Below are 24,460 nucleotides of genomic sequence, written 5' to 3' on the forward strand. Positions count from 1 at the left end.
GGTCCCGATATTGCATGTGTGTCTGCCTCCGATCCGATTAATCAGATCGACGGATCTGAGTTTCCTCCGCCTCCGCTTAAATCCAGCCTTTGCCTTTTTCCGATGCGATTTCCCTTTTTAAGGGTTTTTTGCCATTTTAGGGGTTTTTGCCTCTTTTTCCAAAGAAACAGGGTATCTTCTGCATGCGATAACTTCTGCATCCTGAGTCCATTTTAGCCCATTCAAATTGCAGTATATTCAAAAGGAAAAGATCTCTGAAATGGGGCTATTTCCAGGAACTTCCTTGGACTTTCATTTTTCCTTTGTGAGGACCACTTAGACTTAGGAGTCTATCCAAAATCCACTTTGGATCATTGAAACAGAAAGTTTTCCTTTTCTCATATAGTTGCATCATAGGTGTTCATGTGACATCGTTTTGAGCCTCAAAATTGAAACATGATTGAAGATAAAATTTAAAATCTATCAATTAATCTAAGGATCATTTGAAACATTAACGTTCATACTTAGTGGTCTAGGCTAGCGATGTGTTATGGCATCTTTAAAACTTACCATTTTTCGTTCCCTTCGGAATTAGACAACGCTAGCACGGACTTGTGCTCCCCGTACCATCACGTATATAAAGGGATACCCCCATAGGTTGCAAAAATTTATCCATAGGAAACTGACTCTGCCGCCCTATAAACGTGATACACCGAACACAGCATTCGGGGAGATTGCTTGCACGTACGTCAAGTCCTTAGTAAATTTATTTGTTGAGGTGTATATTGTAGTTCATGGTTACTTGGTACTCCTTTTACCTAGATTCACTTGAGCAGCCATTTCAATCTTTTCTAACTCTTTAAATTTGAAAATATCATCAAGCAACTTGTCCTTTCAAGCTCGCTAAACCAACAAAAGCGACTAGATTCACCTTTTCATCCTTTTCTTGAGTCTTAAAACATGAAAAGGCAAAGTTTTTGTTTCAAATTCTAAAATTAATTGTCCGCGGAATAACATCCTTCTTATGGAAATACTCCTTAGTAGATCTTAGGTTGATACCAATGGCAACATTTCCTAAGTCTTCCAGTCATGGAAACCCCTCTGACGACAATACTAGTCTTTTTCCTTCTTTTGGAAATATGGGTGTTCCCTATATGGAAACGTTGTCCCTTCCTGGATTGACCATTGGTCTACCAGTTTGGTTTTTTTTCGACCTCAGTAGTTCCAAGTGTCCAAATTGCTTTTCAACCAAGTTCTCCTCCACCTAAACAATATCAACCTTATGCTGATCCTAAAGTTGACCCCTTTCCTTCTTCGCCTATTTATTCACCCCGTTCTTCCTCTTCGCCTGGTGAAAGTCTGGATTCTAGTAATCAAGAAGCTAAGAATATGAAGAAGAGGATGAAGAAGAAGAAGCAAAATAAGCAAGGGGGCAACCAAACAACTATTGTTACAGATGCAACTAATGAAGAAAAATCTTCCAACCAACCTCAGAAAGTAAAATTCCCTTGCCTGTTATGTAAGGGTGACCACCTTCTTCGGAATTTTCTTGGTATTCCCAAGGTATTAGAAGTGTGTTCCACAAGTTCACATCAACCTTTGTCATCAACCTTTGGCGATCATGCTGGTGACAAACCTTCAACTAGTCAAGCTCATGGGAAAAAGGGAAAAGTCAAATTTCCCTGTAAGTTGTGTGAAGGTAATCATCACATTCACCTTTGTCCTCTTATGGATGAAGCTTCCAAAGAGTTGGAAAACCTTACAGTTTTCCAGCCTCATCTTCTGACTAGGTATCCAAAGATTTCCCCCAATGATTTGCTAGTTGATCAAGTGATTGATTAAAAGTAATCTTTGGTCAACCCGGCTCTCTCTGAAAGTGAGTTTCGTGAGTCTGTTCTTGACCAACCATTGGTCGATAAAACAATAGACCTAACTCCTCCTTCAGGTAACCGTACCTTTTCAGAACAGAGTGAACCTCATACTGCTCAGGTTCTTATGGTTTCTTCAGTTTCCAATGAACAGGAAGTAAATCCTCCTATTCTCGGGGTGCATGAGAGCATTTCTCCTATTCCCATCAAGCAAGAGGATAAATCTCACGTTCCTACGACACCCTCTCTGATTATTTTAGTCACTTCTTTTGATTGGAGTCGACTAGTAGGATATCATATTTTGTCTTATGTGCCTTTCCATATTACAGTATAGGCTTACTATATGGTCGTACCTAGCATAGTCATAGATGAGGGCGCATCTGTTAGTATCCTGTCCTCAACTGCTGGCAAGCTTTAGGTTCTCCTCAGCTTGTCCCTGTCACCTAGAATTTGTTAGCTTTTAACAGAGGAACCAGTCAACCGGTTTGGATCCTTCATAACTTACCTATTACTTTGGGAGGCATGACTATCTATATAGACGTGATGGTTGTCCAAGGCCCTTTAGATTTTAATCTACTCCTTAGCCGTGACTATGTTTATGTCATGGGAGATCTCTTTTCTTCTCTCTTCCGAGTGGTGTGTTTCCTGCATGAAGGAAACATTGTGATCATTGATCAGCTTACATTCATTGGTCCTGAATCAACTCCCACTCAACCATCATCCCTAAATGGTTCTTATGTGCAAGCAGTATCAACCCCACCACAGGTTAATTACGTGGCCACATGTTCCATGCCCACATCTACTGATGATATAGTAGGTGATGTAGTACACCATATACTGGGGGCATTGGTACCCAATTTTTCAATTGGATCCCTGGACATGTATCCCTTCCAGAGTGTTGTTCTCCCATCTGATGAGGAACTCTTGGAAGCCATGGCCTCTGTTGGTCTGTGATCAAAGGACCTTGGAGCAAAGTTCCTTGTATTGTGTCAAGCTCCTTAAAAAATGAAACAAGAGATATGGATCAAAGTTCCTTGTCTTGTGTCAAGCTCCTTAAAAAATGAAACAAGGGATATGGAGCAGAGTTCCTTGTCTTGTGTCAAGCTCGTTAAAAAATGAAACAAGGACCATCAGGATAATTCTTTTACTATGTCAACCTCGTTCAAAAATGAAATAGGTATCCATGAGCATAGTTCCGTGTCTTGTGTCAAGCTTCTTAAAAAATGAAACAAGGGATCTGGAGAAAATTTCTTTTACTTGTGTCAATCTCATTACAAAATTAAACAAATCCCCTTCCAATTCAAATCTTTGATTAGATCTCGTAAAATCCCAATCGAGTCTTTCACTTGATCTCGTAAGTGAACCTTCTTTCCATCCACTTAGGTGAATGAAATGAAGCTTGGGGGGCATGTACCTCGAATCAAGTCATTATGTTAGGGGCATGCAAACTTATCTCAAGCATAGTTTATCTTTGTTTCAAGCTTGTGTAAAAATGAAACCAAATTCAAGCACAGTTTGTTTCCATTTCAAGCTTGTGTAAAAATGAAACCAAATCCAAGCATAGTTTGTCTCCATTTCAAGCTTGTGTAAAAATGAAACCATTCCCACTTTACATCTCGTGATTGTCATTTTTATCAGCCAATTTTTTCCAGATGAACCTTGGTTCTTTCATTCCATTGTCACCATCTATTTGGCCAATCATATGCTTTCACTTGGTTGTTTTACCCTTGCCTGAGAAACATTTGCGATAAGTGGTCTTATTAGCCAGCCTCTTGATCATTACATGTTTTGAGCAGTTCCATCATGACTGGAACCAGTTGTTATCCCTTTATACCACTCGTTCCTCTAGGTGGAGTCCTCTTTCAACTCTTTTCAAACTCCAAAAATATTAAAAGGTTGTCGATTACTTGTCATTTCAAACTCGTTAAAGTAAATTAATTGGCGTCTACTTAGTATAAGTTTAACCCTTTTCCAGACTGAGATAGACTATTGTACGAAAAAGGAACACCTTAGTCGAACATGGCTAGGAGGTTCTCTCGAATATTTTTTTCTACCTTTTCGGATTCAAGAGACAAATTATGAAAAGGGACCTGATGGAGTTTTCTTTTTTCGTGTCTTTTTCAAACTCTCTAAATATGAAAATATACCAAGTTATTCTTACGTCAGACTCGTTAAATTTTTACGGCGAAAGACTCGTCACCATGATGAGACCAAGTTTTTCCTTCCTAGGGCTCGTAAAACTTACTAGGATGGATTCATTTGAAGGGTGAACTTATATGAAAAGCATATAGTATCCTCTTCAAGCTTGTGTAAAAATAAAGAGGTACTCGCTAAAAATGAAGATGAAACATCCTTTGTATAGGCAGCATGTCGCTCTTGAACATGACACTCATTTGTTTCTCGTGTCAGGTTTGGGATATCCTCACTTAGTCACTTGTCCTTCCAGGTTTGGGTGATCCATTTTGCCTCTCATTTGACTATTCCACCTCATCATTATGACCCTTGGTCCTATGTTGAGTCTAATGTTGCCACACTCCAGAGTCGTGTCGCCAATATGTTCAAGAAAGTCCAATCTACATCTATTTACCTATACACTGTTTGAGTCATTTTTACAGTCTTGAAACTTATTCCACTTTGTTCCTCGTTTCATGTCGATGATGGGGGAATCATTATGACCCTCCTTCGACGGGTCACTTCCTATCGAATTCAGCTCATTATCCAGGAAGATGACTTAGAAACTCCCTTTCAGTACCTTAGAGTTTGCATGCCTTAATGGAAAGTTCTTCACATCCGACGACAAGTTTTCAATATTGGCCTTCGATTGGGTGATTCCATGAGTTTTCAACTTCATCTTCATTATCACATTCATGGATTGTATTGTCGTACTTTGAGAGCCATTGTCATTATGGGTGGTTCCTCTCGTGCATGTTAACGGTCCACATCAATGGCCAGTAATCAGGTGGTTTTCTAGCATGTTCGAGTACGACACATTCATTTGCATGTTAAAATTTTTACTTTGATCAGGTCGGGATGGAGTGCAAGACCCTAGGTCTTGTCTAATATGACTTGGGTTGCATGGAGTTATATGTTGTTCATGATTGTACACATGTTTCTGCTATATGGATGGTTATGACCATACCGTGGGGACTTTACATTTATGATGATCCTTCTATATCGAATGGTTGCGTCGATGCCTTGGATCTTAGATTATGGATGATCCTTCTATATTGGATGGTTGCGCCCATGCCATGGATCCTTTCATATAGTCCTTATTATCTAGATGTTTGTGCCCATGTCATAGATTCATGTCTTGATCTCAAATATGCATATGTATATGTGTCCTTTGTTTGCAGGTCTCCTAATAGTGCGTGTCCTCGTCCTTGCAAGAGCTCGTAAATCATCTCAGCCATCACTCCTCATTCTGCCTTCATGCTTTATGGGGCATCTGTTACATAGTATTTTGTCACACCTCCTGCGCTTCCCTGTGACATCCCCCGAAGTGCCCGAAATATGACCATAATGCAGTGTACTCATTCATATATGTAGTTTAGAACCATCATAAGACATTGATTGGAGCATTCCTTGATCTTCCCCTGAAGGAAATAGCTCTTTAACCCTAATTTGAGCACCATCGCTCTTATGAGGCTAAAAACAGTGATGGTCGCATGTTGCACTATACCCGATCCGCAATGTCATCGCTCTGTTTTCTCATATACCTGCGATGATCCAAAAAAAGAAATTTTTTCAAAGAGAATGAGAAGATTCGTGATCTAGAAGCTTCCAGAGTGATGCATTGGAGGTTGTTCTGCGTAGATGAGGTCGAATCCTCCAAATTGGCCTCTTTGTCTTATCCCTATGAGCTACTTCCTTGAGATGAGGGCCTAATAATATCTTTGGAGAATTCCTAACTCCCTTTCCCCATCTATAAATTCATCCTCTCCCATTCCCAAATGGTTGGTCAGGTTAGAGGTTGGGTTGGTCTATGTCCATTTGCACCCCTATGCTGAGCTTGTTATTAGAGGCTATTCACTAGACTTGGAGGAGTGTTTGGAGAGTTTATTGGCTTGGACTTGGATTATCACTCAAGGAGAGCCTTTTAACATCAAGGATATGGTTATAATCTTCCCTTTATTCCTTAAATAATATACAATTGTTGGTTCGTCTTCCCATAATATATATGTTCATGTATTTACTAGCTTGACATTCCTTAATCAGCTAAGTAGGTTGTTATTGAATTTTCTATTAGTTTTGGCATGCTTTGTTGTCTCTTGATCACTTGTGCAGGTACATAAGCGCTGAGAGAAGCAGGAACAAGTCTATAACACAAGCGGTTCGAGGCCCTAAACAAAGGAAATCAGAATAGCATCAGAACGAGGTAGGTCATCTGTTTCATTCTAATTTTCAATTATAACCTAGGAAGATGTTTAGTTTATTGTCACTTGAGTTTCTTTACCCACTCATTGGGCTAGAGGGATTGTCTCTGTCTGCAGAGAGGATTAACCTTGTCAACACTCAACAAAGAAATTTTCACAATGTTCTGACAAATTCTCTTTGGGATGACTAGGTTACTCCTCAGCCTTCTCTTAGTAGATCTCCTTACTTCCTCGTATAGGGAAAATAAGCAATCCTGCCACCCAACATGTACCTCACTGCTTTATAGTAGTCAGAAGAATCTCGCGGTAGGTAATGCCCAATTATGCAAAGTAGGATTGACACCTTGTTAAAACTTGAGGAAGAAAGGAAAAAGGCCTGGGAAAATTTTTCCTCTCATCAAAATTGGATCAAGAGATGGTTCGACAAGAAATCTGTAGGCATTAGGGAATTCAGTGTGGGAGATATTTTCTTGAAATGGGATAAAGCCCATGAAGACAAGGGAAAGCACACCAAGTTTCAATCCTTGTGCATTAGTCCATATCAAGACAAAGAAAAACTTGGCCAACATACTTATCGTCTCCTAACTCTAAATGGGAAGACCAGGTCGCTCCCTGTGAATGGTCAAGACTTGAAATTCGATTTTAGTTAGCCTCTCTTATAGAAACTCTCTTATTCATACATATTACTTTCATGTCATTTTAATTTCATGCTTTTATTTTCCTACCATGCTTTTAGTTTCCTGCATTTCCTAATGTGTTTGTTTTTCACTCTTGCCCAAATGCCTTTATACATAAATAGAGGCCTTGTATATAAATAAAGTGCTTTGGGAAATTTTTAGTAAGTTGAATGTTTTATGGAGATTGTGGTAATTGTTCAATCATTGGCAAGATTTAGATCTTTTTCCAGTGTTTATTCTTGAACACCTTTACATGTCAATGATATCCATGAGGAAAATACGAATTAGACTTTATGGAGAACTATAATTAGATGGAACACCTTGTATCCTTAATAGGATTTATGTTTCTTGAATTGGCTTTTAAAACTCAAATTTGTGTTCTTATTGAGTTGACCTAGTGGTTAGAGAAGGGAGAGGGAGAAAGAACATAGTGATCAAACTCATCTCATAAAATCTTAAAGTCTTTAAAAACAAGGAACAACTTATCTTTCCCGTAAAAAAAGTTGGGATCTTTCATCCACCCTGATGCAATAAAAACCTAATAAATTATGCCAATGTGCATGCAAAATAAAATTAATTAAATAAATGGTAAAGGGTTGAGAAAGGCTTCCTATGCAAGAGGTGATGTAAGCAATTTCAGTTGGGTTGTGGATGATCGTTGGCAACGAATCAATGCTTATGATTTATTGTTTGACTTCGCCAGGGCTATGAACGCTCACTGGAAGCGAAGAAACACCAGAGACTCACTTTAATTTTGAACATATTTAGCTCACATATTCATTATCCTAATCCCCTATCGAAGCTATTAATGTTTTCTCCTAACTTATAAAGCGTTATCGAAATAAGCTAATCAAAGTGATAGAAAGACTACACCCATAAGTGGGGTTGCACAGTGACACTAGTGGGATCCATAAGTCTAAGAAATCAATTAATGAATATTAGACTTCATCTTAGAGTAAAATCCAAATAGATATTTTGAGGTCCTACCAATAAATCGCAAATTGTTGTAACCGCTACAACAACCCCAAATTTTTTACTATTTCAAAATTTGGAGTCCCCCTTTACTCAACTCCTTTTCACACTTTTCCTATGATTTCTTAATCTTTGATTCCTCCTATTACCTAAATATTGTTCCATTGCATCCTAACAAGCATAGAATTGAAGCCTTAAATCTTTTATGTCTCTCCATAGTTGCAAGTCGCAATCGCAACTTGCATTGCTAGTCTCCCTAACCTCTAGAAGTGTGATTTGCAACTGACCCTGAGAAGCTCATCCTCTTAAGTCAAAAATCACATTTATAGTTCACATTGACTGCCATTTATAAGTGTGATCTACGACTAGGATTTCCTTCATCGCATGTGGCAAAGACAAGTCGCACTTTCAAGGTGTGGCTTCTCCACACATACCTTTGTTTATATATTGAGCTCTCTCCTCCTCTCATTCCATTCTACCTTTGACATTAGACAAGTAAGCATCCTCTTCGGACAAGATTTGTGACTGTGATAATTGGGTAAGTAATGCAACTCCCTTTTCATCATTACTTCTTATTTTACTTTCCAAGTACCCAATTGATTCATCTTCCTCTATGTCGGTTACTTATCTCCCATACACCTTCCCTCTTGCTCCTCTTGGAAACCAGCCTTGGTATGTGATTCCTTTATTAACTAAAACCCTTGTGCAAACACCCTAATATCTCCTCAATCTCCAAATTTAAATTTACATTTCTCAACCCTAGCCCCTCATCTCATTGTGGTGATTGCCTCCTCAAATCTAACCCACACTTCAACATTACAGTGTCCCTCCATGAAAATTGTTCTCAAGATATCATATGGTTTGTTGGTGAAATCATATGAGATTATGGAAAATGGTTGTAGGGAGAAAGTGCATGTGAGCCTTTTGCATTAAGTTATGTTTTGAATGAGTCGAATTTTATGGTTTATTGAACCAAATCGAATAATATTCTTTGACTTATCCTTACCATTCATAGGAGTGTAATCGCATGTGTTTTATGGTCAAATTCATTGGTTGAAATAATTGTGTATTAGTTTATGTCAGTAACACTCCCAAATCTAACAATTCTTCAATTTGGGCTTTGTAATCTGTTAGTTTCAGTCTTTATAGCCTTCCTTCAGTGATCAAATGTGCTCTTACATAGTGATTTTGAAGTGTCAAGGTCAAATTTTGTCATTTCAGTGAGTCTTCAAGCAAAATTTGGTCACTAGCCATTAGGTCTAGGGTTTGCCCAAATGTCAGCTATGTCACTATCCAGCTGAGTCTATCATCATTCATAGGGTTTTCATTATCATGTCAGTGTCTAATGGGTCATTTGATACCTTGTTCATGCTTCAGTTGCGCCCAGGCAAGGTCATTTCCCTCTCTTAGGGTTTTGAAGGCAGTTTCTCTTGGGCGGACATATCATCGGCAAAACTTGTTTCCTGATGTTCATACACCTTCCCCTATCCTTAATGTACCTTATCAAACACTTCCCAACGCTCAGATCCCCCAAATTCCTCATTTTTGCACAAACCCTAGTTTCTAGTTATAACCTGGCAATTTTCTAGGTTGGGCCTGTGTTTCACTCTTTTGAACCCCTTCCTCTCACTCAATCTCTGATATTCCACTTTCCCCTGTTTCCTAACATCCCTCCCTACTCCCAAAAAATTTTCTCAAGAATTTAGACGCCCCTTATCCCCTTCATTTCGCTCCATTCCGACAAAATTCCTTGTTTCACACATCAGGGCAAGTTTCACTAAAATGATGGTTCTGAGCAATCAAAGATGAATTTTGAAAAACTGAGAGAGGTTTTTGTCCAAAACATGCCAAGGAAGAGAAACCTCCTTCACATTTTTCACAAGTGTCATGGTTTGAGAGAAATGTCAAGAATACCGTTGCCTCAGGAGAATCAAAGGCACCTCTGAAGTGACCTTGGGAAAATCAAGTTTTCTCCTAGCTTGGTTGACCAAATGACTTGCTTGATGGGTAAAATGATAACTAGACACAAATATATTTCCAATGAGCTATCATGAGCTCAATTTGGGGTTGAGGAAGGTATTCAAAAGTTGACTGCAACAACACTCTTCCTTGAGGCAGCCTCATTGGGCACTTTTTGACCAGTCTTGGGAGATTTGATTTTTTACAGGTCAAATCAACTCCAAATTGAAAAATTTTACCTGGGTTGGAAATTAGACTCAAATACCTTTCCAACGAGCTATCCTGCGCCCGATTCTGACACCGCGAAGGCCCCCAAACAGGCCTCTCAATGTGCACGACCACTCAGGAGGTGCGCGACCACTCAGAGGCTCTCCTGCAGTGTTAAATTACAACGTGCGCGACCACTCAGGAGGTGCACGACCACTCAGGCTGTAAGTGCCAAAATCACCTCCAACTCACTCAAAATCTCCTTCAAACTTGCAAATTGGGTTGAGGTAGGCTCTCTACAAATTGTTTTGTTGGTTGATGGTGGTTGTGGATCCTCATGCTTGTGATTATACCTCCAAGAATGCAAGGAAAGAAGACATTGGTAGTTGCTTGTTCATGTAGGCATTATGCTAGGATTGATGTTTTTTCAAGGTTTAAATCCCTATTTATTCCCTCCTTGTTTCCTATTAAATTCACAAATGTCATAATATGTTTATATCTTATCTCATTTGCAATAAATACTAAATCTCATATCCCAAATTCCTAAACCCTATCCCTCCCCCAAATCCTTTTACAAAACCCTAATGCCCTTTCATGTATTCTACCCAAACCCTAATACCCTCCACACATGGCAAGGAAAATAAATAAACAACAGCAAGGATAAAGAAAATGTTATGTAAAAAGAGAAAAAAGCAATAATATGGCAAAATGACCAAATAAAAAAAAAGATATTGCTGTGCATAGTCATTGAAAAATAGAAGACACACTGTTGTGCATATCCACAACAAAAACAGTGTATCTGTATAAAATGGACATATTTCTGTAAATATTGTTTCCAAAAGAATATTGTTGTGTCTCCCCAAAACCCAAGCCCTGTTTTCCTCTATATCCCTTCCCTAAAATCCCTGTTCAATTAAGATCCCTTTTCCCTTATGACAAGATGTAAAAGAAGCCTTGTTCCCCTATGACTAAATGTACATAAAATCCTTTGAAAAAATAGTGTTTACCTTATGATGTACATTGAAAAACAAAAACTCAAAAGAGCAAGCTATCTATGCTGTCCTATACTCCCGTTGCAAATGCATGTCCTTTCCCTTGATGACTATCATACATATTTTCCCTAATAAAGTATTTCTTTGCAAATGATTTCCTAATGATGGAAGATGAGATGATATGTGTTACATTTTGTGAATTATCCCTTAAAAATCCCTGTTTTTATATGTTTCCCTTTCCTAATGAAAAATCCCCTCCCCTAACATTTCCTTCATGATTTTGTTCCCCTTGAAAACAACATACAACTCAGTATTTTTGCAGGCAGAGACAGCAGTTCACTTTGTCCACTTTGCTCCTAAACCATGTCAGACACCGAAACCTGTGAGCAAAGTGATGACCATTCATCTTCTACAGAGGTTGAGGTACAGAGGATGACAAAGAGCTTGATGAGCTATGGAAGATTCGAACCGACCGAGTCATCAACCGTAGGAGGCCGGGTGACTTCTGGCCTAGGGACCGGGAATCAATGCTCATCAGTTCAAATGTACTCTTGCAGCAGCTGTTGGAGAAAGCCAACCGAGACAAAAGGTTGCTCAGACACATGAAGGATCATTATTGGGCAAGAATGCATGTTTGCAAAGCAAGGATGAAGATCCTTCAACGGCGGTTGAACGAGGCTCTTTCGAGGAAGAAGAAGGCCAACCCACTCCGTATCTTGGCTGAGGCATCACTCACTCACCATGATACTCATTAGTATCCTCCCAGCAGCAAACACAAGAAATTTTGAGGATTTTGAGGCATTTTTGGCATTTTTTAGCATTTTACAGGTTTTGGTCATTTGAGTGGTCTCACCCCCCGCGCGACCACTCATGGGGACAGCTCAGATTGAGGAAAACTCTACATATTTGGATGTGTCATGACAAAATACACTTGGATATGGATGGGTTTCAAATTTTATGGAGATTTGGGCCTCCAAAAGCTCAAAATACATGCAAATTTTGACTTTCTGCCCCTTTTTTGAGTTGCAGAAAGCTGCCTTGGGAGAAATGATTTTTGAGGGGTCAAATCAACTCCAAATTCATAAATTCCACTTGGGTTGGAAAGTATACTCTCAGACCTTTCCAACGAGCTATCTTGCACCTGATTTGGACACCGGTAAGGCCTTCAACCAGAGCTGCAAAGGGGCGCGACCACTCAGGGAAAATTGCCAGATTTGACCATTTCGGCCAGCAAAACTCAGTTTTTACTATGGTTGACTCTTAATGCTTGTAAATAATGGATTTTTGGATAATTTTCATGGCACATGGATACATTTACTCTCCTTTAACCCTTCTAGAAGTTTCCTTGATGTAAATAATGAATATTAAATGCATGGATGGGTTACCTAAGTTTTAGAGGCAAGTTGTTTTGACTGCCTATTATCTAGTGCTCAGTTTAGAATTAGTTCAAACTGCTCCTAGGAAGCTGAGCTCGACCCCTAGAGGTGGGGAAAGGAGTTAGATCATCTATATTATGCCTTCTCTTGCTCATTTTCATGGTTGGACTCTTGAGGGCGAAGCTCTATTGTATATTTTACTTGTATCTCTGCAATTTGAGGAAAAGGAAGGCCAGGGTTTTGCAGACATCATTGTGGATTCTTGTGGATTATTGTGTTGATGGTGTGTTTCCTACTTGTCATTGTAAGTGTGTTTATGTGTTCCATCTCTTATTCTATTGCTGCTAATTAAACAAAAGAAGTGATAAAGTTTGAATTCATGCATGCCATGTTCAGCTTTCAATTTTGTTTAATATTTATGTTTTCCACTGTCTAAAGAGGATTCAAAGTCATTGTTTGCCCTCTTTAGCTCCCTCTCTTTCTTCCTTGATCATCCATCTCAGCTTAAGGCATCAGCACAAACTCCTTCCTTGCCCCAAAGACCCACCTGCAAAAACTAAGCTCAATCCCCACACCCTGAATTGCACTCCCTCCAATTGCCACCAAAAACCCCAAAAAACTTTAAATCAACCCTCCTTATCAGTTTACTAGCCTAATATCAGTGTTCCTAATTAGGTCAGCTCATCCTATTGAAAGATCTACCGAGTTTGACCGGAGAGAGCCTTCTCATACCCCGTAGGGCTAGCTACGAGGTGAAATGGTTTTATGTTGCCTTGAAGGTTTACCTTCCTCAGCCTAGGGTGAAATCTCAAGCGCTAACATAATCGACGACCAAAATAACCTCTTTTCTCCAAATCGCAAATCGTGATTTTAGCCTCTAGTCGAATCCACTTTGATTTTAAGATGTGATGGCCATTTTAGCTTGGAATCCTTGGTCACAAATCACAGTTATATGCTATAAGGTCATTGCAAATAAAATTTGTGACTAGAGAAGGGAGCTCTTCTTCTTAAGTCACAGATCAAAATTTTAGTGCCTAGTGAAACTAAGATCCAAAACCGCAAATAATTTTTTTCTTCTCCCTTCCTTAGATCGTAAGTCACATTTCTAGTCCTCATTAAGACTATAATCTCAAAATGTGACTTGCTCTAGAACTTTAAATTGTGACTAGGCTTAAATCGAAAATCATATTCATAGTCCCCATCAACATTGCCATCTAAAAATGTGACTTAGACTAGGACTTTGATCTGTGATTTTCACTGTAAGTTAAATCTGCAACTAAACTATACGTTCCCCTGTCCATAGCTCGCAAGTCATAGTTGTAGTCCTTAGTGGCACTATAACTCAAAATTATGACTTTCTCGATATTTTGATATTGCGACCTACAAAGAAACTTCATTTCCGAGAAGCATATCCAATATAACCCTTCCATCCTAAAACATGACCTATGCCATTGCATTTTTATTTGTGATTAGTGATTAGCATTGCTATAGTCTAACATATTATTTCGCTAATGAATATATTTGAGACGTCAGGTAAAATTGATCATATTGCCTTAGCATATCCTCTTCTTCCAAAGAGATGTTTCCACCTATCATAAGAGGATTTGACAAAAGTTTTGCCAGGGTGGAAAGAAACATAAAAGGAGTTGTGAACAACACTCCTAAATTGTTTGTATATGGTGATACTGCTTGCTATATTGACAAGGTAATAGAGCTTACATGGGGTGATATATACTCAAATTTTTCCAGGAAATACATCCCACAAGATGAAGAGGAATTCAAGGTGTATATCAATGTAATGAAGTCTTGGCTACACAAGACTGTAACACACCCACTAGTCTTCCTATGTGCAGAAACTATAGAGAGGATTCTTCAACAAATAGATGAGGAGCAGTGTGTAATCAAAAGTGATAAGGGAGAACTTGTGGAATCATGTACAGTAGCATACATTGCAAATTAATATAAGTTTCCCATACATAGAGAGACTTTCAGCAGCAGGTGGTTTGCTATATTTGATGGATCAACCAAGGAGGTTTTGAAATCTTTGTGGAGAGAGCCAAATAATTTGGCACAAAGCAGATTGGATCTACAAGACTAAATTTGTTATAAATTTTTATCTAATGTTAGAGTCTATGATGAGTAGGCTCTATTGAAAACCAAACATGGAAACCTTTTAGGAAACATGGGTTCCCTTTATGCATACATGTGCCACTAAAGAGACAATCTTTAACTAGGCAAGTATGCTAGCATCCTCCATTAAATCTAATTATCGTGCAACAAAGAATCTGGCAAAGGGAGAGCAGTCATAATTTTACATGGTATATTATCTATTGGATGATGTGTGCATAAAGTGTGACTTTTAAGGGCTAGGTTTTAAGTGGATTCCTAAAGAGGAATAACATGTGCATATCTATTTCAAAGGCTTGTGGAACATGGGGTATAGAGGGATGTATGAGAAAATTGTAGAATACTTCATCTCTCCTCTCTATAATGTACTATTCAGCACAGAACCTCTATGCATGTCTGACAGAGCTAGAGCTTCTTTACATGATATTGCAATTTGGTTTCCTAATGGTGATGCCACTTATATCACATATTTTTATGCTTACAAACCTCCTCATGTTATTCCTACATTTACAATGGAAAAAATGGTGTTGTAGGAAGTGACTTACCAACTCATCACGAGATTTTCCAAGACCTTGGTCAAAGCCAAGAAATCTCCCTAGTCAATATTCTCGCTAAATATTAGAGCTTACTCTATTAGAAGTTTTGAGGAAAAAGCAGACACTGAAGAATTGCAGTGATTTCGATTTGGTGAGTTAAGTTTACTTAGATATGACCCAAGGTTGTAGCCATGAGTCATTTAGAAGACATTAGAGATAGTTGGGTATATGCCTCAGCCGCTGAAGTAGAAGAGGAAAATGTTAAAAACTTTTAGAATTCTTCCAAGGCACTACAAATAGCTCTGCAAGTTGAAGAGGGAGAGAAATCTAAACATGATACTCAAGAAAGCATGAGCTTAGAAGCAAGAAAAACCATTCTCAAAAGGAAACAAGGGCAAGAGACCAAAAAGGAAAAGCAAAAGAAGCAAAAGGCGAATAAAGAAGAAGTCCAAAACAAGAAGGAATAAGAAGAAGCTCGACGAGAGAAAGAGGAGGAAGAGATGAGAAAGAAACATGAAGAAGAAGATAACATAAAAAGATAAAAAGAAGAAAGGAAAAGAAAAGAGGCCATAAAGAGGAAGAAAACAAAGGAAACAAGGAAGAGGAAAGAGGAAGCAACAAAGAAAAAGAGAGAAGAGGAAGAACTAAAGAAAAAGTTGAAGAAGAAAAAAGGAGGAAAGAAGAGGAAGAAAAAAAGAGAAAGAGGGAGGAAGAAACCAAGATGCAAGAAGAGGCCTGTTAAGAAACCATCTCAAGAAAAGATGGAAAAGATAGATCAACGCCTTAGAATTTAGCCTCTTCGAGGGGGCAACCTCCTTTACATTACATAAATGAACAATTCTTGGATGATTCAAATGACAAAACCTCCTTTCTATATATAGGAGTCTAAGGAGTCACAATATAACCCAGCCGACCTAACAATAATAATATAAAGCCACAAAAATAACAATAGATGGATTCTATGGGGCACAGTAATAACAATATGGGGATAATAGGGGCACAACAATATTAATAAGGGATGCAACTACAATAGTAATGGGGTAATTACTAGTATTATAGGGACCCAACATGCCCCTCTCCTTCAAAAAAAGTGTTGTCCTCAAAACTTGAGTAGTTTTGGATGCTTCTGTATAAAATTCTCATCCTCCCATGTGGAATCTTCAGCGGATAAGTTCTTCCACTTGATAAGATACTCTGAAATTGATCGATTTCGTAGCCGTCGAGTTCTTGTTTCTATGACTGCTTCCGGTTCCAATATAATTTTTCCTTCCTCGTCAAGTTTTGGCAATATTGTTTGAACTGGGAGCTTGTCGCCTATAACCTTCTTTAAACATGAAACATGGAAAAATTGGGTGCAATCGAGAAGCTGCAGAAAGCTCCAATTTGTATGCCATAGTACCAATCTTTTGCAACACCTTGTATGGACCATAATACTTTGGTGATAATTTATTATCCTTCTTAGCTTTCTTGAGGGACATTTGCTTATATGGTTGTAGCCGTAGGAATACCCAATCACCTACATCAAAACTTCTTTCGCTACGATGTTGATCTACCTGTTATTTCATTCTGTTCTATGCCAACACAAAGTTATCCTTTAAGAGTTGGAGGACTTGTTGTTGATGTTCGATGTGATGTTCCACTGCTTGAACCTTAGAATTTTCTCTTAAATATGATGTGATGGATGGTGGCTGATATCCATAAAGTGCCATAAATGGGGTCATTTTTGTTGTTGTATGGAAGGAAGTGTTATACCACCATTCAGCCAGAGGCAACCATTTGACCCATTGTGTCTGTTTATCAGATAAAAAGCAACGAAGATATCCTTCCAAACATTTGTTTACTATCTTAGTTTGCCCATCAGATTGAGGATGATAAGATGAGCTATGAGCTAATTGAGTACCAAGACAAGAAAATAATTCTGTCCAAAAATTTCCAATGAAAATGGGATCTCTGTCACTTACAATAATCTTTGGGTTTCCATGTAGCTTTTGAATTGCTTCCATAAATGCAGTAGAAACTGTACTGGCTTTTGTTGAGAATGCAACAAGATGATGGAGCTTAGTGGAAAGAAGTCGCCTTCACTAAGTGCGCTCGCAGGCCATTTTTGGCGCAAAGTCTATTTTTAGACATATGGATCATGGTCTATGAGTTGCAGTATGTTATTTGTGGATGATTGGTCATGTTGGTAAAAATAGATGGACTTCTATTTTTAGACATATGGGCAGGTTTCTATTTTTAGACTACTAGGCTAAAAATAGAACATTCGAATATTATTGTCTCATAATAATATTTGGACTATAAACATTATCTTATCCTTTTGGAGCACTTTAGTTTGAGCTACAGATGTGGCACATGCAGCTGTCAGAAGGAAATACGCTTTTCTTTGTGGGTCAGTTGAGCTATTGCATGCAAGACTTCAGTTAGAACTCAAGCAGTTGAGTTTGGTGGAGTTGGATGTGGAGTTGGATGTGGAGTTGATGGAGTTGTGTTCAGTTTGACTTGGTTGAACTAGTTGTAATTTAGTCTAACTGCAAATAGACTAATGATGAGTTGTGTGAATTAATTGTTAAACTAATTCACTAATTATTAACTCATAAAGCAACTAAAGAATACATCAGTTAACTCAGTTGCATGTCAGTGCATGTACAGTTCAATGGAGACAGGTGTTAGAGGTTGAGATTGCTATCAGTTGTGACTATAGTTGTGCATGAGATCTTGCATAATCAATGGGATTGAGTTATGCCAATGAGGATTGTGCAGTGTGGGCCAATACCAAGGAATTATAGCCTGTGCTCACATGATTTTCACTTGGCATTGTGCAGTGGAGGTAGGCAAAGCAGCGGAGGAGATTTGAACCTGTGACTTGTTTGGATCTGAGCTAGTTTTGTGTGTAACAAGTGGAGATAGTACTGAGTACTTGTGAGGAGTATTGTACTATGTATTGTTACATGTTCTCAATCATTATAATATACAGAAAGTGTGGGGTTTTCAGCTGTATGCTTTCCCCAGGTTACACACTGTGTTAATGTGTGCATGCGATTGATGTTTCATTATTTTTAATGATGCTAAATTGATGATCAACATAGAGGAGGTTATGTATTATGCATGTATTCCGTAATAGTGTATAATCGGGATAATCTCTGTGAATAAGTGTTTATTATTCATAATTTCTACATGGTATCAAAGTTGTTGATCATCAGATCTATTATTCAGAAAGTGTTTACATCTTATTTCTTCAAGTAGAGTCTGTAATCGGGCTAGGTAGCCTCTGGATTCATCCTTCCTTTGGAAGGTGAGATATCCGGTAAAAGCCCATACAGTCAATCTCTGTACGAGAAATACTTTGTTCTCATGAATTCTAGATCGGAGGCGGTTGAGTTTGGAGCTGGTGGAATTCGAATTTGCAGCAGTGTTTTCTTGGTATCAACGTGGCAATGTATTTCAACGGATTGAGATTGGAGTATGCTCTTGAGGGCAGCTCGAACTATATTGCATGGAAGGACAGGATGGAGGCAGTGTTGGATGATAATGGGCTGAAGGAGTTCATAGAGGCTGAGGTCCCAAAGCCTACTGATACTGCGCAGGTTGATGCTTGGCAAAAGAAGATAGCAAAGTGTTGAAGGATTCTGTTGGAGGGCGTGAAGGATCACATTGTGTCCAGCCTGCATGGAAAGACTTCTCCATACTTGATGTGGAAAGCATTGACAGATCTATTCCAAAGCAAGAGCGATCAGAGGAAGTTGGTGCTCAAGGATAAACTTAGAAGCATCAAATGTGAGAAGGGAGACAGTATGCCCAAGTATCTCACGAAGTTCACCCAGTGCAGGGATGAGCTGGGAAGTGTGGGGGTGACTGTCGATGATGAGGACTTGGTGAGCTTGGCCCTACTTAGTCTTCCGAAGAGTTGGCATTCCTATCAGGACTCTGTCAATGGTTGGGAGAAACTGCCAGGATGGGAGAGACTTTGGTCAGATCTTGTGCAGGAGGAGATCAGGTGGAATACCAGGGACGGATCTTCATCAAAGGGAACTGATGAAGAAAATTGCGCTTTGGCTGCCAAAGCAAAGAAGGGGAAGAGCAAGAAAGCTTCTCAGTCTGGTGCGAAAGGCAAGAAGCAAGACATGTCCAAGGTGAAGTGATTTCACTGTCACCAGCACAGACACTATGCCACTAATTGTCCGCAGAAGAAGAAGAACAAGCAAGTTGTTGGATCTACAGCTGGAGAGACTCTAGCCTCGCAGTTTGAGCTTGATTTTTCATTGATCGCATGCTTGGTATCAAGTGTGATGGGATCGGTATGGTTCTTGGACAGTGGTGCGTCTTTTCACATGACAGGAGATCGAGATTTGTTTTCTGATCTGGAGGAAAAAGATCTTGGAGTGCACAATGAGATGGGCGATGATGGTAGATATAGTGCGACCGGTATTGGTACCATTTCCTTTGAGAGGGAGTCTGGTAAACCCTTCGTATTGAAGGAAGTGATGCATGTTCCAGGATTGAAGAAGAATCTTATCTCTGTGGCGATGTTAGAAGACAAGGGATATGATGTTGTTTTCAGCAAGGGAAAGGCTTTCCCGCGCAGTAATACAACTGGAGAAACCCGGAAGATAGGGGTTCGAGTGAGGAACCTTTATCAGTTGCATGTAGATGGTTGCGCAGCAATGGCATGCAAGGAAGAAGGATTGGTGAGCTGAGATGATGGCAAGCTGTGGCACAGGAGATTGGGTCACCTTCACCATGGAGCCTTGAAGATACTGCAGCAGATCACTATTGGGCTTCCTAAAGGCACTCTTGCGCAGTTAGATCAGTGCAAGGGGTGTACTTTGGGAAAGTTTGTGAAAGCCACCTTTCACGAGAAGGATAGTCGGGCCACGACGATCCTTGAGAGAATTCACACAGACGTGTGTGGACCTTTCTCAATAGCTTCGACAACAAAACACAGGTATTATGTGATCTTTGTTGATGATTTCTCTCGTAAGTGTTGGATCTTCTTCATGCAAAAGAATAGCGAGACATACTCAAAGTTCTGTGAGTTCAAAGCACTAGTCGAGAAGGATTCAAGGAAGAAGGTGAAGGCTCTTAGGAGCGATAATGGTGGTGAATACATCTCTGGTGAGTTCAAGGATTTCTGCAGTGCAGAAGGGATTCGAAGAGAGCTCATAGCTCCCCATAACCCACAGCAGAACGAGGTTGTTGAGCGGAAGAACAGAACAATCGTGGGTGTTGCACGGGCGATGTTGCATGATCAGGGCCTACCCCTTCACTTGTGGGCGGAAGCATGCAATACAGCAATATATGTGCAGAACCGTTGTCCTCACAGGATACTTGGCATGAGTACACCCGAGGAGGCTTATTCTGGTAAGAAGCCTGATCTTTCTCATTTGAGGATTTTTGGTGCTAGCGTTTACATGCATGTGACAAAGGATGCCAGGAAGAAGTTGGAGTCGATCGCAGCGGTTTTGATATTTGTGGGGTACACTAATACGCCCCACAACTATCGTGTGTATTTTCCAGACAGTGGTAAGGCTGTTGTGCGACAGGATATAAAATTTCAGGAGGAGAAAGCCATGAAGCGTTCGCTTGAGAGGGAGCCACACTTACATGCAGATGAGGAGCTATTAGTTCCTAAAGGTGAGCTTCAAGACGTGGATCAGCCACAGGACGAAGTTCATGGAGTGGAAGAGACCACTCATGCAGCGCCAACCATCATAGGGCGAAAGCGCTTGACAGAAGCTAAGCGATTGGCTCAAGATACAAAGAAAGTTGTAGGACCACCTACAGGCCAACGCAGGCAGAGACAGTCACCTGATCGGTACACTGGATACATGGCTCTTGTGAGAAAATGTGTTGTGACTGAGTGATCTGAATTTGAAACTACTTGAAATTTCTTTGCAAGGTATTCAATTCAGAATTAAACATGTTTAAAAGATTTCCATGTCTTGCAGAAAGAAAACACATGAAATTTTCAGTTGTTCATGACCCATTTAAGCATAGCAGAGTTATTTCCTTTTATTGTTTAACACATTAAAATGAATTTGATCTGCAAAATAAATCAACCACAAATGCAAAAGGAGTTGATAAAGTAGTTCACCCCCTCCAGGGCTACGTCTGCTGGGTCCAAAGCTCCCAACCGGGCTTGTCCTTGTTTTTATTAAATGCTCAAATTGAAAATACAACTGAATAGAAGCATCTACAGGAGAAATAGATGGTAAAAATGGATTCAGAACACTTGAATCCTTCAGGATTGACTATTGGATCACCTCCAATGGATACCTGCAACCCTATACAGTCTTCACAAAACTGGGCCCTGGTGGCTCCTAGAAATTTCACGGCTCCAAAACCTCTGCAAATGACCTCAGATGGCTGTAAGACCTGCACCAATGGCTTCAGAAGGTTGAAAATACCCAAAATCAAAAAAAAAATCGTCCAAAACCGACTTTCCTAGCCAAAGTTATGGCCATTTAAAGTTTCTCCAGTTTGCCCCTAGAAAAACTCCAGCTAACTTTAGTTAACTCCAGATAGCTCCGCCAAATTTGGTGCTCCTGCCAAAATTCCGCCAACTTAGCTGTAGTTACCTTTAATTTTTGGTGGTTTCCTCGGATTTTGTGCACGGCGGAATATTCCTTTTTTAATTTTTTTTTGAAAAATTAAAATTTCTAATGTTATGGACAAATTCTTCTTTTTGCCATAACTTCCTCATACGGCGACCGTTTTTCGAACCGTTTGCGGCGCCAGAATCGGGAAGATGAGAACTTTCCATTCGTTCAACTTTGAACCAGTTCTAAGCACTTTAAATTTTGAGCATTTTACGACGCTTAGGACATGAGCACCTGATCACGCCTCCCCATTGGGAAGCTTTTGGACCCCAAAAGCCTTCAACTACCTGTTAAAGAGGTGAGGGTACATCTCCCTCACTCTATCCACCTCCATCCACTTTGCCTTGTTCGGTTTGCTGCCTTTGAAACCAACCCGAACATAATCTACACTGCCCCTCCTTGAAGTGTGTGTCCTTCTGTCAAGGATTGTATCTTCTTTCAGCTCATCTAAGAATTCTGGTGAGAAATCTTCTATAGATGGCAGCTGAACAGCATTTTCATGATCAGCAATCAAAGGAGGTTCATACAAACGTAAGTTCTCCACATTGACAACATAATACATTTGCATGTAGGAAGGAAAATCTAATTGAAAAGCATTATTTCCAACCTTCTTGAGGATTTTGAATGGACCATAACAAATAGGCTTCAGCTTTTTACCTTCTCCTTGCATCCTTTCCTTACTAATGTACAGCCATACCTCATCTCCTTCTTGAAACTTGTGATCGACTCTATGCTTGTCGTGTCTTTCCTTGTATTTGCCTTGACTCTTCTCAAGCTGTTCTTGAATTTGCTGATGTATTTGCTGAATTCTTTCAATGAATGAACGAGCTTTGTCAATTTCACTATGTCCCTCAATGGCAACATCTTTCTCAAGAATGAAATCAAGAGGTGATTTTGGCAAGTAACCAAAACAAGCTTCAAACAGTGAGGTGTTTGTGGAAGAGTGCTTGGCACGATTGTAAGCATGTTGTATGTAGTGCAAATGTTCATCCCAAAGCTTGGGATGCTTGCTGCAATAACCTCTCAAGAGGTGCACAATGGTTCTGTTCACAACTTCGGTTTGTCCATCTGTTTGCGGATGGAAAGCAGTACTTTTCTTCAACTTTGTGTCCATCGTCTCCCATAGGTTGGACCAAAAATTCCCCACAAATCTGGAATTCCTGTCACTAATAATGGAAGTAGGCAAACCAAAGTGAATCCATACATGATGAAAAAATAATTCAGCTGTTTGTTCAGCAGTTATAGTTTTCTTACAAGGCATAAGTATACACATTTTGCTGAAACGATCAACTACTACATAGAAATAATCATGCTGCTTTCGAGATTTTGGCAAACCTCCTACAAAATCCATAGAGATGCTCTCCCATGGTCTAGAAGGTACCGGCAAAGGAGTATACAAACCAAGCTTCCTGTTGCTAGGCTTGCTTGTAGCACATAATGAACAACCTCTTATGAACCTTGAAACAGAATCTACCATGCGAGGCCAATAGCAATACCTCTGTAGATGTGCAACTGTTTTGCTCACACCAAAATGGCCAGCAATAAGAGAAGAATGAGCTTCTCTTATGAAATTTATCGTCTCCCCCTGTGGTATACACAACTTGCCCAAATGAAACAGCAAATTGTTATGCATGTGATAGTCATTTTCCTCTACATGATTTCCTTTACTCAAGTTAGCATACACATCTTTAAAGTCATCATCAGATGCATATTGTTCTATGTAACTATCATGTACAATGGAATCATTCTTAAGTAAAGTAACAGCACCAATAATAGGCCTTGAAAGCATATCAGCAACCTTATTCAAAGTACCTTTCTTGTACCTTATTACCAAATGGAACTGTTGCAAGAAGCCCATCCATCTGAAGTGTTGTGACTGTTGTAACTTGCTTTGTGATTGCAAGTACTGTAAGGGCTGATGGTCGGTATGTATAACAGTTTCTTTGCCCATCAAGTAGTGTTTCCACTTTTTGACGCTTTGTACCAACGCATACAACTCCTTATCATATGTAGGATAATTTACAACAACACCATTAAAAGTTTCAGAATGAAAAGCAATAGGCTTACCATGCTGTAGACGAACTGCACCCATAGCATAATCACTAGCATCAGTTTGTATCTCGAATGGCTGTCTCAAATCCGGTAATGCAAGGACTGGAGCTGAACTAATCTTCTCTTTCAAAGATTCGAAAACTTTTTGTTGCTTGCCTCCCCATTGGAAAGCATGCTTCACACTTGTCACTGCATGCATAGGAGCTGCTATAGAAGAGAAGTTAGAGATAAACTTCCTCCAATATTGAGTTGCACCCAAAAAACTTCTTACCTCTGTTATGTATTTGGGAGTAGGCCACTTCACAATAGCCTCAATCTTAGCAGGATCAATTCTCAAAGCACCTCCTCCTACTATGTGTCCCAAATAAACCAAAGAAGTCTTTCCAAATTCACACTTTGACATTTTAAGAAATAACTGATTCTTCTTCAAAACATCAAGTACTTTTCTAACATGCATGACATGATCTTCTCTAGACTTGCTGAAAATTAAGATGTCATCTAAGTAGACAATAACGAAATCATCAAGAAAAGGACGCAAGACATCATCCATTACCCGCATGAAAGTTGCAGGTGCATTGCACAAACCAAACGGCATCACAAGCCACTCAAAGAGTCCTTGTTTGGTTTTAAAGGTTGTCTTCCAAATGTCACTTTCTTCAATTCTTACTTGATGATATCCACTGCGCAAGTCTAGCTTAGTGAAATATCGAGCATCTTTCAGCTAGTCTAGCAAATCATCTATCCTT

The sequence above is a fragment of the Pinus tabuliformis genome, chromosome 2_2 (assembly GCF_031772625.1).
Source record: "Pinus tabuliformis cultivar Carrire ecotype Pingquan chromosome 2_2, CPIR1, whole genome shotgun sequence".
Taxonomy (NCBI): Eukaryota; Viridiplantae; Streptophyta; class Pinopsida; order Pinales; family Pinaceae; genus Pinus; species Pinus tabuliformis.